Below are 14,877 nucleotides of genomic sequence, written 5' to 3'. Positions count from 1 at the left end.
GATGCGGCAATTCCGGGCGACTGCCTTCTGATATTGTTAGGGTGGTGGGCTCCCCATAACGTGGCGCTCATCATCCTGACAATACAGGCCTCCAACCGTGTGGCTTTATCCTGGCTGGTATCAAAATTGGGGAACCGCATTTTTTTTTTTAATTATTTATTTATTTTACTGCACGATATAGACCCGCCCACCAGTGGCTGTGATTGGTTGCAGTAAGAAAGCTGTCTCTCATCGTGGGGGCGTGTCTGACTGCAACCAATCATGGGTGCCGGTGGGCGAGAAAGGCACGGAATACCTGGTTGAATAATGAAGCGGCAGCCATTTTCAAAAGAGGAGAAGCCGCCGGAGATTTGTGACAGCCGTGCAGCGCCACGCCCGTGATCAGTGAGTAGGAAAGAGAGAGGGATTGTGCTGGGGACGCAGGACGCATGCAGATACACAACGTGCGCACATACTTACTGTTAAAAGCCACGCTTTTGGTGATTGAACCGTTCTCGAACGGTAACTCGAACTCCCAAACTTTAAGCAAATTGTTCGAGTTCGTCGAATGATTCGAGCACCCCCCAAAATCACTCGAACATGAAATTGGCAAACCGCTCGACTTGAACATCGATCAACTCTAATTATTACCACAAAAAAAGTTGCTTTAACCCCATTTTTTTTCATTTTCACTAGGGTAACAGGTGATAATGCACTGTACAATTTGATGTGCAAATTCTCAGCGTATAGTATTTCCCTATGTGTAGTTGGAAACAACTTTTGAGGCACAGTACAAAGTGAAGACGGGAAGGAGCAATACATTTGAGTTCAGATTTAGTTAGACTGGTTTGAGGCTGCCATATCACATTGGCAGAGCCTCTGAGGTGCCAGGACTGCAGAAATCTCCTCACAAGTACAAACATTTTACAAGCTTAAACACTCAATTAACTTATCTAGGGGTGCAGTAAGCATTTTGATGCTACAGATGTGTCAATAAATTTAATACTATTGGGTGGTGAAGAAAAAATAATTACATTTTTACTACTAAAATTAAGTTTTAACACCAAATTTCCAATTTTCTTAAAACTAATAAGTTAGAAAGGCCCCTAATATGTTACACAATTTCTCCTGAACATTTCAATACCCTACATTTGATTTGTTCAATGCTACACGGCTGGGCTCGGAAGGTAAAGAACACCTTTTGATTTTTAGAACTCAGATTTTCCTAGAATAGTTTCCAAACACTTTTTAGAGCTCCAAATTTTCAGGGCAACAGAAACTCCCTCAAATGATCAAACTTTGGAAATTACACCTCTCTGGCAGTTCATCTATAGGTGTAGTAACAATATAGTTTCAATAAAACACCCATAAAGTCAAACATGGTGAGTGTTGCAGAATTAAAAATTGCAAATATCGCCTGGTTATGCCCAGTAAATTGTAGTGCCCGTACATTGTGCCCAGCTAGTGCTTCTAGAACCCCCTTAAATATAACAGGCTTCCTCTCTACATTAATGCTAAACATGTTACCTATATCAGGCACATTGTGGGGCTCAGAAAGGACGCGGGCATTTAGATTTTGGAGCACAGATTTAGCTGGATTTCTTTTTTCAGGGGGGAAGCTATATCACTTTTCCAGAGACTTTGTGCTACCAGTAGCATGGAAATCACCTATATTTCTATTAACAGATGATGAACCTGAGTGGAGAGGTGTGTTTTTGTGGGTTGACTTAAATGCTATTTGGTGGCACTTTGGGTACAGAACATTTTGCATCAGTTCAATATTATCCTGTGCTCTATGATGAACACTTACATCAGGGTTTCCATCTTCATCTCCAAAATACTTGATTCAGGGTAAACCCCCGACGGATCCATTCACTATCAGGCATGAGAGTTACTTTGGACTGAGTTTAAGGCAAAAGCAAAGGCATGGAAAACACCTTTAGAGGGGCCCAAAAGCTGCCAAAACAGCTCAAACCATTTTACCGTGGAGACACACTGTTATTTCACAGCCATTAGCTTCCTAGACTATTAACATAAGAAATATTGAGGTGAATGAGTGACAGGTATAGGCCTGGAGAACTGGAAGCCCTCAAACCTCATGAAACAGCTCAAAGTGCTTTTCTGCTCAGCCACATTCAGGTAGCTGATATATTAGCTTCATAGACCGTTATTGCCATACACATTTAAAGATCGTAAGAAAGGCAGTTGAATGAAATGTAGCAGCATGCCTGCCAGTTTGAGAGCCCTACTGGTTCAGGCAACACACAACAAGGACACCCAACTGGGAGTCCACATCACCATTTCCAAAAATTAGGGGCAGACACCAGGACAGTTTTATCTATTGCCCCACAGTACTCATAGTGTCTTTCCACAGAAGTATGGCATGAACCCTGCACAAGACAGGGTCTGACCCAGAATTTAAGCTTTCAAGTGAAGAGGTGGATGAGTGACAGGAATAGGTCTCTTTCTTTGAGACTCCAGTCTCTGCAGACAAGACGAAGCCTAGATACCCAACTTGGAGTTTCAACATTTCCAAAAATTGGGGCTAAACACCAGGACAGTGGCATCAGTTGCCCCAGAGTGCCCAGAGTGTTTTGGCATAACGGTGAGGCATGGCCCATGCATCAGACAGTGTCTAGCCCAAAATTTAGATAGAAACTAGGACAGTGGCATAAATTGCCCCACAGTACCCATGGTGTTTTGGCCCAGCTGTGAGACATTGGTCATGCACCAGACAGGGTCTGACCCAGAATTTACAGCTTTCAGATGAGAGGTGAATGAGTGACAGAATTAGGCCTGTTTCCACGAGATTCCAGCCACTACAGACAACACACAACTTGGACACCCAACTTGGAGTCTCCATTTTTTCAAAAATTGGGGGCATACACCAGTACAGTAGCATGAATTGCCCCACAATAACTATAGTGCATTGACCCATTAAGTCATGGGCTATGAATCAGACAGGCTTTTTCCCAGAATTTACAGCTTTCAAATGAGAGGTGGATGAGTAAAAGGAGGAGGCCTGCTCCTCTGAGACTCCAGTCACTGCAGACAAGACACCATTTGGACTTCCAACTTGGAGTCTCCACTTTTCCAAAAATTAGGGACAGACACCAGGACAGTGGCATAAATTGCCCCACAGTTCCAGTAGTATTTTGGCCCAGCAGCAATGCTTGGGCCATACAAAACATAGGATCTTGCCCAGAATTTACAGCTTTTAAAGGAAGAGGTGGATGAGTGGCAGGAGTAGTATTATACTTTGAGACTTCAGCTACTACAGAAAAGACACAACTTGGGCTCCCATCTTGGAGTTTCCACATTTCAACTAATTAGTAGCAGATAGCAGGAAAGTGGCATCAATTGACCCACAGTACCCATAGTGTTTTGGCCCAGCATTGAGACATGGACCATGCATCATAGAGGGTCTGGCGCAGAAATAAAACAGCTTTCAAATGAAGAGGTGCATGAGTGACAGAAGTAGGCCTGTTCCTCTGAGACTCCAGCCATACAAACAAGATACATCTATGAAACTCAACTTGGAGTCTTCACATTTCCAAAAATTGGGGCTAAACACCAGGACAGTTGCATCAGTTGCCTCAGAGTACCAATAGTGTTAAGCATAGCAGTGAGGCTTGGACAATGCATCAGACAGGGTCAAGCCCAAAATTTACAACTTTTAAATGAGAGGTAGATGAGTGACAGGAGTAGGCCTCTTCCTCTGAGACTCCAGCCACTACAGACAAGACACAACTTTTACACCCAACTGAAGTCACCACATTTCCAAAAAATCAGTATATAAACTAGGACAGTGGTATGAATTGCCCCACAGTACCCATGGTGTTTTGGCCCAGCTGTGACACATTGGCCATGCAGCAGACAGGGTTTGACCCAGAATTTACAGCTATCAAATGAGAGGTGGATGAGTGACAGAAGTAGGCCTATTTCCACGAGACTCCAGCCACTACAAACAAGACACATCTTGGAAACTCAACTTGTAGTCTCTACATGTCCAAAAATTAGGGGCAGACACCAGAACAGAAGCATTAATTGCCTCAGAGTACCCATAGTATGTGGTAAAGTAGTGAAGAATGGGCCTTGCATCAGACATGGTCTAGCTTTCAAATGAGAGGTGGATAGGTGACAGAAGTATGACTTCCTCTTAGACCCCTGCCACTACAGAGAATACACAACTTGGACACTCAACTTGGAATCTCCACATGTCCAAAAATTAGGGCCAGATACCAGGACAATGGCATCAATTGCCCCACAATACCCATAGTTTTTTAGCTCAGCAATGAGGCATAGGCCATGCATCAGACAAGGTCTGGCTCAGAATTTACAGCTTTCAAATTAAGTTAAAATGAAGATGTGGGTGAACGAGTGATCAGTTTAGGTCTGCTATGCTGGAAGCCCTCATACAACGGCTCAAACTGCTTTTTATGCTCAGCCTCGCTTACGTGGCAGCAATATTAGTTTCATAGACAGTTATTGATATACACGTTTAAGGTTAGTAAGATAGGTGGATAAGTGAAAGTTAGCTTCATGCCTGTCAATCTGGTACAGACAAAAGGCAATACACAATAAGGAGACCCAATCAGCATTAGTCTGGGAATCTTATTGCGCTTAAATGAAGGGTACATCAAACATGAGGCCAATATAATGAAGGTGAACGAAAAATCCAAATACCAGATACCTGAGGCACATGTGTGGCGCCCTGGACTAGCCAGGTCGTCACAGGTACTGCAACACACACCCCCACCCCGAAACAGGCACATCAGCCAGACACAAAATCCTTGTTGCCTTCCTCCAGGGGCTGATGTCCACACCAGGTGGGGTGGAGCCAGGCGGTTGGCCCCACCCACTGAGGAGTTCACAGTCCTGGAGACGGGAGAAGGAAGTGAGATGAGTGAGGGAAGTGCAAGTGAGAGGAGTGAAGTAGTGGTGAAGGAGTAAACTGACCGTGTACGGGTGCGTGGCCCGGGCACTAAGAGCAAGGTTGGCAGACAGTGGTGGCCATCTGCAGGAGAGGCGAATCAACGCGGAACCGTAGGACCGAGGTCGGGAGGTGGCCCGCTGGTATCGAACCGGGGAGCGAACTGAAGCCAGCACACACAGACAGGGCCTGCGGACCCCAACCAGGCTTGGAGTCGCCGTTAAGAGGTCAAATCCATCAGTGACCGGAACCCCAGGGGTTTCCTAACAGCCAAGACCCGATAGAAGGCAACCGTCCCACCAGTAGAAGGAAATACAGCTACCGCCACAGCTAGAGTTCCAAGGGTCAGAGCCTGCGGGCAAAAGGGCTCCTCCGACACATATATACGCTGGGGAGCGGGTTACCGGTGGGAAGCCATTGGGACCGAACATACACAAAGGTGCAGGAAAAGGCAGCCACCACCAACCGTTCGGGAGAAGCCACAGCAGCCGGCTGCGGGACCCGTCCATCCAGCCGTTTGGTTTACCAGAGACTTTGCGTACATTTGTGGCTGAATGAGTACAACCGTGCCATCTGACACCACGCTGCGCAGTCCAGGCGACCCTGCACCTTGCCAACCCTGCCTCCCCGTCACCTCGCCGGGCCCCGGGACCACCAACCCCTACCCACGGAGGGGGAAAACGACATCCCAGCTGCTCCCTACTATTGCTCCCGGGATCCCCGTCACCAGCAGCGGTGGTGCCCAACCTCACCACAACCCGTGGGCGGCGTCACGGACCCAAATCCCCAAACCAAACTATCCCCTTTCACTCACGGGCGAGGAGCGCCGCTCGAGTCCCCGGATCTGGGCCCACCGCTCAAGCCACCGAGCAGCAGCAGCAGCGGACCCGAGTGCGAGCGAGCGCAGCGCCCCGCTGCCCGCGACACATGCACACTGTACTGTGCTGTCAGGGCAGGAAGATTAGGAGGGTGACTCTCAGGGCATGGATTGTGAACAACAGATGATAAGGATGTGGAACAATCCCCCCCTCCAGAATACATCCCTCATTCACTATTGGTTTTTTTTTTGTTCTTTTTCTGTTTTTTAAATACAGGTCATCTTTAACACATAGCGATGTCTCACAACCTTCCCCAAAAGTGAACCTGACATATAAGAAGAGAAAATTATTAAAGTATTACTGAGTAGACAAATGACACCCTCATTTACTAATTTAATTTTCCTGTAAAATCCCTAAGCGCCATCTTTCTCAATCCACCATAACATCTCCACCTGCACTTCCCTCACAGTCCCCAAGTTTGTCATGTACACCCTCCTCCACTCTCTCGTAGCACAGCAATCAGTAAGTGTTGCACTTCAAATGCATTGGAGAACCCAGTCACACAGCTGCACAGTTGTGGATAGCTGTCCAGGCCAAGTTTGAGCAATGGCTGTCTCCACTCAACCTGGAGTCACAGAACACTGTGTGCGATAATAGTGCAAACCTGGACACTATCCCGGCTTGGATGCACTGCTGCAGGCCGAAAACACACATCCGTTAAAACCATGTCCAAGTAAAACGGGCCGTTTTTCGGGTCCGTTTTCCGTTTTTTAGGTCCGTTTTTATGGTATGTGTGGCCTGCGTATGTATCCCGTATGCTAGCCGTATGTGCGTGTGAAATGTCCGTGTGTGCATGTGAAACTTAACTGACGTGTTTGTGTTGTCCGTGTGGAAAGTCCATGTGTGATGCAAAATGTCGTTTACTACATGTCGGCAGACAGCAGACAGAGTAGCGCGATGAGAATGAAATAGGGTGAACTTCACCCGACTTCATTGTCATGCCGCGGCTCTGTCTGTGTGCCGTGTACTGATTAGCGGTCACCTGTGAAGGATTCACCAGTGACCGCTAATCCCCCGAGTGACTGAAGTGTCCCCCCCTCTCTCATACTCACCGATCCCCGATCACCGGCGCTGCACGGCGTTCACACTGCTCCGGCGGCTTTTCCTCTTTTGAAAAAGCCGGCCGCTCATTAAACAATCTCGTATTCCCTGCTTTCCCCGCCCACCGGTGCCTATGATTGGTTGCAGTGAGACATGCCCACACGCTGAGTGACAGGTGTCTCACTGCACTCAATCACAGCAGCCGGTTGTGCAATAGCACAATAGCAATCCCTATTTAGTATATAAAATAGCAATTGTTAGCTAGACCACACAAGTACGACTGTTTAGATTTTTGCATTATTTAGATGCCAAAATAGCAATTTGAAGCTGGAGAACATACCGTATTTTTCGGACTATAAGACGCACCGGACCACAAGACGCACCCTGGTTTTAGAGGAGGAAAATAAAATTTTAAGCAAAAAATGTGGTCATGACACACTGTTATGAGGCGAGGATCTGCTGCTGACACTGTTATGGGGGTAATGTCCCCAAATTCTCTAGTAAGGTACCCCATCCTGGTAATGATCCTCCTGCCTTGTATATAATCCCCATCCTTTTATATATATATATATATATATATATATATATATATATATATATATATATACATATATTTCCCTCATCCTGCTATATATCCCTCATCCTGCTATATATCCCTCATCCTGTTATATATCCCTCATCCTGCTATATATCCCTCATCCTGCTATATGTCCCCATCATCCTGCTATATGCCCATCATCCTTCTCATATGCGCCCATCATCCTGCTCATATGCGCCCATCATCCTGCTCATATGCGCCCATCATCATGTTCATATGCGCCCATCATCCTGCTCATGTGCACCCATCCTGTGGCACACACATAGAAAAAAAATAAACATTTATATTCACCTTTCCTCGCTCCTTGCAGCGTCGCTCCTCCTCCATCTGTGCCGGCAGCACTGTGTGGAGCCGGCCACACTCCCTGCAGCACTGCTATCTCCTTCTGTCTGTGCCAGCGACGCTGTGTGGACACGTGTGCCCCCGCCTGCTCATGCCCCCGATGACCCGCTGCACCGCAGCACCCTCATACCCCATAGCCCTACATTCAGACCATAAGACGCACCCCCCACTTTCCCCCAACATTTGGGGCAAAAAAGTGCGCCTTATGGTCCGAAAAATACGGTATTTGGCACTATTTAGAGGCTGAAATAGCAATTTTGAGCTGGAGAACAGATTTGGCACTATTTAGAGGCTGAAATAGCAATTTGTGGAAAGTCTACACAATTAGCAATCACTAGATGATGAAATGTCAATTTGTGGCACACAACGTTCCCTACACTGCACGCCCCTGCACTTCAGTATTCTACAGTATTGCCCTCCTAACTATCTCAACTACATAAAATTAAACCCAGTATCTAATTTAAGTGTCTACCAGCAGCAGCAGAGGCAGCACCGTCCCTAAGTCGTATCAATCACAAATTGGGGCTGACGCTGCATGCCGCATTTTATATGCAGAAGGACATGCGACACAGGCAGCCAAAGACACAAGCCCTTGTGGCTGAACATTGTGGATGTTTTCTGAGCCCTGATTGGCTGCCGGTACATCCACACATAAGGTTAAGGGGAAAAAAAAAACTCCTGACGCTCCTTTGACCTTTCGCCACTCCCTCCCCTCATCAAACACACCACTATTATAGCCAAAGTCCTAATAAGGTAAAAGAAAAGCATTAGTGCAACTGTGAACAGTTACCAAACAAAAATGATCTTTGCCAATTTTTGAGAAAATTGTTCATGAATCCGAGCCCTAGCCAAACGAGTCAAGGCTCGTACCAAATTTAAAATTAGTGAATCATTTTTAAACAACTTCCCTCATCTCTAGTAATAAGACAATTTGACGCTTCAGGTTGGTATGAATACTGCTATACCTCATTTAATTAGTTTTTTTTTATTTTTTCTTTAGCTTTTACACTATAAAAATAGTTTTATGGAAAAAAATAGTTTTTGCATTGCTTTATTCAAAGAGCTATAGCTTTTTTATTTTTTGCTGACAAATCCATGTAGCGTCTTGTTTTTTGTGGCACAAGATGACGTTTTCAGCATTATAATTTGCATTCATATAAGACATTTGGATCGTGCTGAAGCATTGCTTTAAACAGCAAAAGCGATCAGACAGTGCAGGCTTCAAGTCCCCTAAAGAGACTAAAAAAAATCAATAAAAATTTAAAATAAAAGTTTTTTAAAAAAGGAGAGAAACACTAACAATCTAAATCACCCCCCCATTTGCCCCATTGAAACTAAAACAATAATAATAAAAAAAATGTTTCAGAATTGCCTGATCTATCAACATATAAAAACAATTAATCTGATCGGTGAAGGTTATAGCGATAAAAAAATCAAAACGCTAGAATTACATCTTTTTTTGGTCATCGCAACTTTGCATGACAATGCAATTACATCTAATATATAAAGCTCAGTGTGTGTATGTATCTGTGTATTTATGTGTGTATGTATATGTGCATATCCGCTAAAAATTTACAATCACGAAATTTTGCACAGACACTCCATGTGACTCAGGGAACGTCATAGACTATATTTTAACAGGAAAATTTAACCCCGCGCTTTACAGTTACTCTCCAAAATCCTGCCTCCATTAAACTGAATACAGGCTACAAGCTATTAATAGCAACTGTCAGTGGTTGCTATATGAACAAAATAAACTATTAGTATAAGAAGCTTATGTGTGACGTAATATGATGTCAGTGGGGAGACGGATAGGGAGAGACAGAAAGAGACAGACAGACTGAGACAGCCGGGCAAAGAGAGAACCTTGGAAATAGACAGCCCTGGAAAGAGACAGACCTAGAAAGAGACAGCCGGGCAAAGAGACAGATGGGGAAAGAGACAGCCCTTGAAAGAAAAAGACGGGAAAAGAGACAGACAGGGAAAGAGACAGACAGACACACATATAGAGACAGACACAGAGATAGAGAGAGACAAACAGACACAGAGATGGAGGCAGATAGACTGATACAAATACAGACAGAGAGATAGAAACAGACAGACAGAAACATAGACACAGACAAGACAAAGAAAGACAGAGAGACAGAAAGCGACACACAGAGAGACTGGGAGAGAGACAGTTACTATCCCGGGCAACGCCCGGGTACTACAGCTAGTATGATATAAACTATCAAGCTATCCAATCTAATGGTATAATTAAAAATGACAGCTCAAGACCCTGAAAAATGAGGATGTTACGAGTCTTAGAAAATGGTGACAAAAGCACAATTCACTTTTTGACAGATTTTTTTTTCACCACTTAAATAAAAGTAAACCTATACATATTTGGTATCTACGAACTCACATTGACCTGGGAAATCATAATACCAGATCGGTTTTACCATATAGTGAACATGGTAAATAAAAAGAAAACAAAAACAAATGAAGAATTGCACTTTTTTTTCAAAATTCACTGCACATGGAATTTTTTCAATGAATAGTGGCATTCAAAAGTTCATTTCATGACATCTCTTTTGGTATTTGACCCTGGACATCCTGACTCCCCTGCCTCACAGTTTATTCTTGAGTAGGGACTCAGCAAAACATTCTGCCATGGATTGTGCAAAAGTAGTGACTCGGCGTCACATCAATATATGGTGTTTTTAGTCATACAGTTACATGTACCCAAAAGCTCAGTAAAGACCCTGACCAATATGCTGTCTGAACATTTATGTATATACCATTGCTCACATTTTGTATTATTACAGAGGACCGAATCTGCCTAGGTTCAAATTTGATAATTTGTGCAAGTGCTACAGTGAAATTTAATTTGTTTCCTAATACACCCCTAGGTCTCTCCAGACTCTAAAGTATAATAAATATATAATGTCAAAAAATGAAACGGGGTCTAAGGGGAGTGCTTTCCTCCTTGCGGAGACTGACAAACCAATCTGGCTGCAGTGGGGAGGAATCAGATTGGGTTGTCAGTCTCCACAAGGAGACCATTTTCCCCTTAGACCCCACTTTAGCTATTCATAAAGCCAGATCAGACCTCATACTTTGCACTGACAAGGGGCAATCCCCCCAAAACACTGTGTCTGTAAATTGAGGATCTGATCTGGCATAAATCATAGGCAATATGAAAAGGCTTGTTAAAAAGCCACTTTTGACATTCAGGATTGCTACTTCCAATAGTTGGCACCAGAGTTAGTCTCCTTCCTCCCTGGAGAGACAATTTGAAAAAATTAAATGAGAATTTATACTCATCTCATTGCCTAACTGTTCATGCAGCTTGCTGTATGGTCCTCTGTGCTTTTTTCCCATTACCCTGTTGTACATATCCTATTTGGCCTCTTCACTTCAACCTGTGTTAAAGCGGAGATGTTTGCACTTATGCTTGTTATATCCTTTCATATAGCTTTTGTTTTCAATTTCATGAAATATCTTGGCTAATTAGTAGATATGTACAAATTTTTTAGATAGGGATTGAGTTGTCCTTGATTTTTTAAAAGAAATTACGTTGCCCAAAATATTGCTCAATATAAATTCAGCATTATGGTGAATATCGGCGACTGCCATTTTGCTTAACAGTAGAAGATCAGGCAAATAGTTTAAAAAAACCCAAACACTTCTGAGCACTCACCTGTCCGTCTTCCTTGCAGCTTGTAGTATGCTCTTCTGAGCCCCCTTTATTTCCTTTCCACCATTATAGGCATCAGTTTAGGCTTCCTCACTCCAGTTTTTGGCTTCTGTCTTGACTAGCCCTCAAATGTCACTGTACGCCATACTATCACTCAGACAATACACGTCATTGTGTCATGACGCACAGTGACCTTAAGGCCCTGTTACACACAGAGATATATCTGCGGCAGATCTGTGGTTGCAGTGAAATTGTGGACAATCAGTGCCAGGTTTGTGGCTGTGTACAAATGGAACAATATGTCCATGATTTCACTGCAACCACAGATCTGCCAAAGATTTATCTCTGTGTGTGATGGGGCCTTTAGGATACAAATTTTAGAGAAATTTGAAGAAAATTAAATTCAACTCAAATAGTTTGAATTAGTGTATTATTATAAAAAGTATTTCATGCAATTAATTAAAAAAAGCTATTTTAAATATTGACCTCTAAGTGTTTGCTTCTCAGATCGCCAAGATTTCCTTTCCTATACTGTTTAGAGACAATTAGAATCACCTAAAGGTCTTGCAAGTTTAAAGAGCTGTGAAATTGGCCAGTAGAATATTATGAAGCAAAGAGGGTCATATGATACTAAAAGCTGCATCTGCAATTTTATGTAGCATAGTTTCTGAAATGGTCAATAAAAGCATACCACAGGTTCTAGTGTGTCACACGTCCACAGTTAACAAGTTCAATCACATTTTAATTGTCCCAGGTTATTTGGATACACAGATAAAACAGCAGAATTTAATATTAAGTAATAGCAATCCAATTAAAACTTCATGAATGTGTTCTGATCATATTGAATGCATTAAGGTAACTCACCTGCAGTGCTTTGTCACCAACATTTTCCTTTTGACTTAAGCTAGGTTGTGTTTTGGCTGTTCTACTAGGCAAAGCAATCAAACTAGTTGGCCAGTTTTACATCAGTATTTACATGCTATAAAAACTGCTGCAAGACCACAAGAGTTAATAATGCAATGTGTGAATAGAAATGTAGCGGTTCCCTATTTCTAATATTCTACATCTGCCATTGACCAGTTGCGGAGATTACCTACTTGCCAATATTAGTCTTGTCATTGATAAAACCTTTACAGTGTAAAGAAAGATGAATTTTTGAAAGCTTTCTGGCTTACACACTGGGTTTGCTCTGACTGCAGCTTCTAATCTGCATGGAAAGTATTCCTTACATTTACTACAGTTATCATGCAGCTTTCATGCCTTTCCGACTTACTTTAATATTTTATATTTGATAGAGCATTTTAGTGTAACCAAGTACTATAATGTGCCATCAAACAGTATTGGGAAGAAAGCGACTTGAAAACATGTCTTCAGATTACACCAAATCTTACTTCCAGGGAACTAAGTAATGTGTTGTGTCTGCACAGCACTTATAGTACATCACAAACGTGAGTACACCCCTAACATTCCTGTAAATATTTTATTATATCTTTCATGGGACAACACTGAAGATATGACACTTTGACACAATGTAAAGTTGTCAGTGGGCAGCATGTATAACACTGTGCCCTCTAAATAACTCCACACACACACAGCCTTTAATGCCTAAACCGCTAATAACAAAAGTGAGTACACCGCTTGGTATCACTCACACACGCTCTCATACTGGTCACTGAAAGTTTAACATGGCACCTTGTGGCAAACAATTCTCTGAGGATCTGAAAAAACAGAATTGTTGCTCTACATAAAGATGGCCTAGGCTATAAGAAGATTGCCAACACCCTGAAACTGAGTTTCTGCACAGTGGCCAAGACCATAAAGTGGTTTAACAACTGCCTTGCTAACACTGCCTTGCTAAAAAAATTGAGGGCAAAGGTGATGGACTAGTCAAGAATGTTTCCAGACCTGAACCTTATTGAGGATCTGTGGGGCATCTTCAAACAGAAAGTATAGGAGCCTGAGGTCACTAATATCCATCAGCTCTGTGATGTTATTATGCAAGACTGGAAAAGGATTCCAGTGGTAACTTATGAAGCTATAGTGAACTCTATGCCCAAGAGAGTTAAGGCAGCGGTTGAAGATAATGGTGGCCACACAGAATATTGACACTTTTGGCCTCAAGTTGGCCATTTTCACTTAGTTCACTTAGAGTTGTACTCACTTTTACCAGCGGCTTAAACATTAATGGTTGTGTGTGGAGTTATTTAGAGGACATACAAAATTCACACTGTCATGCGAGCTGTACATTGAATACTTTACATTGTTTCAAAGTGTCATATCTTCAGTGTTGTTCAGTAAAAAGATATAATAAAATATTTATAAAAATGTGATGGGTTGTGTTCACTTTTTTGATATACTGTAAAATACAGTTTACCATTCTTTTTATTAGAAATACAAAGAGGACAACTATTGTAACCACAGAGCCTCTGAACTCTCCTTCATTCCCCATATACAATCACTCACTCACACATGTCACCTGCATCTCAAAAATATCTCCAGAATCCGACCATTTCTTACTTTCGAAACTGCAAAAACCCTTACTGTCGCTCTTATTCATTCCCGCCTGGATCACTGCAACTCTTTATTGATTGGTCTCCCTCTGACCAAACTCTCCCCTCTCCAATCCATCTTGAATGCAGCAGCCAGGGTCATATTCCTGTCCAGCCGCTTCACCGATGCTTCCGCCTTGTGCCAGTCACTACATTGGCTACCTATCAGCTACAAAATACAATACAAACTCATATCCCTCACCCACAAAGCTCTCCACAGCTCTGCACCACCATATATCTCATCCCTCATCTCTGTCTATCATCCTACCTGCCCCCTTCGTTCCGCAAATGATCTTAGACTAACATCCTCCATAATACGAACCTCACACCTCCGTCTCCAAGACTTTTCTCGTGCCGCGCCAGTTTTCTGGAATGCACTACCCCAAAGAATGCGACAAATATCCAGCCCCCAAGTTTTTAAGCGTACATTAAAAACACATCTCTTCAGATAAGCTTATCATAATAACTTACTAACCTAACTCTCCCACGTCCCACCTTCTAAATGATACTCGTAACCTTCTCTCTCCTATTTCTGTCCTCACATCCTACATACAACCAAAAGCACGTAAGGGCACCCAAAAGGTTACTGTCTAAAGACCAGATCATTCATCTTTATATGTAACCAATAAACTATACTCACAGCAAAAAAGAGGGCAACCAGTCCAGTTAGCCCAGGCCAACACATCTAATGCACCAACAGGATGCAGACAAACCTCTCAACATGATGGACACTTCACAGGTGCAAGGTAAATTGCACACTAGTGGCGCGCATAGGGCACTGTTCACACTCGTATGCGCATGGTATCCAGCCAGCAACCTATTATAACGCCCTTACTATTAGGTTAGGCGGGTTACCCGAACACTACTCACTGCAGCAC

Source organism: Anomaloglossus baeobatrachus, chromosome 4 (genome assembly GCF_048569485.1).
Source record: "Anomaloglossus baeobatrachus isolate aAnoBae1 chromosome 4, aAnoBae1.hap1, whole genome shotgun sequence".
Lineage (NCBI taxonomy): Eukaryota > Metazoa > Chordata > Amphibia > Anura > Aromobatidae > Anomaloglossus > Anomaloglossus baeobatrachus.
This window is presented reverse-complemented; position numbering follows the sequence as displayed.